The sequence below is a fragment of the Thamnophis elegans genome, chromosome 10 (assembly GCF_009769535.1).
Source record: "Thamnophis elegans isolate rThaEle1 chromosome 10, rThaEle1.pri, whole genome shotgun sequence".
Lineage (NCBI taxonomy): Eukaryota > Metazoa > Chordata > Lepidosauria > Squamata > Colubridae > Thamnophis > Thamnophis elegans.
The window spans coordinates 37079192-37081188 of NC_045550.1; the positions used below are offsets into that span (position 1 = coordinate 37079192).

Genomic DNA, 1997 nt, shown 5'->3' on the forward strand with positions numbered 1-1997 from the left:
ATAAGCAGCAAGAAAAAAATAACAAAGTACAGGGACTTGCAAACTGAAGTTCAGTAACTGTAGAAAAAGAAATCATGTGCTGTCCAATTTTAACTGGAGCACTTGGAGCAATACCTAAAGGGCTACCTCACTATTTGTAAATTCTAAATTTATTGGACTTGAACATTCTGATTCTACAAAAAAGCCACCCTACTTGGAACAGCTTATATCCTTCGATGTCACCTTAACAGTTCCTAGGTCCTTGGTTAGGATTTGAGCTGTTGAGCTACCAACCAGCCCCAAAGGCTGTGAATCTCACCAAAGATTAACTACATAATGATGATGGTGGTGATAATGTTTATTTGGTCAATGACCAGAAAATTATACAATACAAAAATAAAATAAAATGGATTAGATGAAATGCTAGCAGAAGGATTCTCTAGAATAAAAAAAAATGTAATTTATACTGCTATAATGGTGTGTATGTAAATCTATTTACATCTCAACTATTACAGTCTAGCTTTTTGGCTAAGATCAAGTCTAGTATCTGTTCAATTGATTTTAACAGGTCAGAATCTGGTAACATAATCTAAATCCAAAGCAATATAACTAGTGAAATAGAATCCACTCAGTGAGAAAGATTGAATAGTATGATGTATTCCAACCATTTTTAAAAATGTAAAGTGGTTTGTTGAAAAAGTAATGATAACTGAGCAATACTGATAGAAAAATATCATTCAGTGATTGGATCTATGCTTGTTCCTGTTTGTTAAAAGTGACTTTCAAATCTTGGATTTCAAACATGAAGGAGAATCAAAAAATAAAATTGTTTTTTCCCCTTATTAGTTGACACTCTATACTAGGTCAGTTCTTTTTCCACATGTAGAACTTTTCCTGTCATTTGTTTTGGCTATGACCCTGAAAAGGAATCTCTTGCGAATTATGGTAGTTAAGAAAGGGAGAGTTATAGTAGCAAGCAAAGGAAATAGTTTTTGACCTTGATATATACTTATGCTGCCTGCTCTGGACATTAAATTATCTGAGACCACTTACTGGGACTCCTGAGATCAAACACGATATCAGTTTTCAGCATTTAGTTTTGTCAAAACTCTGCTTCAAGTTTTATTCAATTACATGTGTAGAGAGCCAGTGGTGTATTATAGATTTTCACCAATGTAATTTTTTTTAGCTGCTTGTCCTATCTTAACACATCTTGTTAGCCATAGTCAATTTGTTTCATATATTTGTGGATTTGTTCTGTCTCATCACAAAAGATTTTACTGCTCTTCTGAGTCATTAAAATACCACTCTGAGAATATTAACATACGTAAGGTCCCTTCTAACTTTGCTATTGTATTGTATTGTAAGTTCTATGAAATAAAATCACTGTATTAAATCTAGGTTTTCCATAATGATCCCACAAACAGATGTGTACGAATGACAGTCCAGCTTTCAGTACACATGCCTAAGGGTTTTTTTTGTCAGTCTATAGAAAAGATTCCATGAAAATATGGGTGTGTTCATTATAGTTTTTAATTTACAAATCACAATAAATGATACATGTTATTTTTAGATTTCTGAAGTATGATGTAAACTTATACATATACATTATTTTTATAACTCCACAATAAGTTTAAATTGCAATGTTAACAAAAAATTTGCATACAACTATTACTTCTTTCAGATATTTACAACAGAATTTGAATATTTCATTGTGTTATTTGAATTGTTTTGCCTTGCTGTGCAATTTTCTATAACCATTTTCTCCAAGTCACTTGAAGAAGGGGTATTGCAAGAAGCAATATTTAATAACTTTTTCTACTTATTAAGATTTTCATGGCTTCATTTTTTTATTTCAAAAATAAGATTGTAGATTTTGGCTGCATCTACATGCAAGCAATCATCCAATAATTATTTCTTCAAATAGCACGTATACTCAGTTATTTATAGTTGTGTACACAGATAAGTGTAATATTTCCCATGAAGTAAACAGCAACAAACAGGAAATCTGTAAACAG

General features: G+C 31.5%; 1 pseudogene; it reads left to right on the forward strand.

Annotated features, from left to right (window-relative positions):
• The first annotated feature begins 487 nt into the window (after positions 1–487).
• Positions 488–608, forward strand: LOC116514476 (annotated as a pseudogene).
• The last annotated feature ends 1389 nt before the right edge of the window (positions 609–1997 follow it).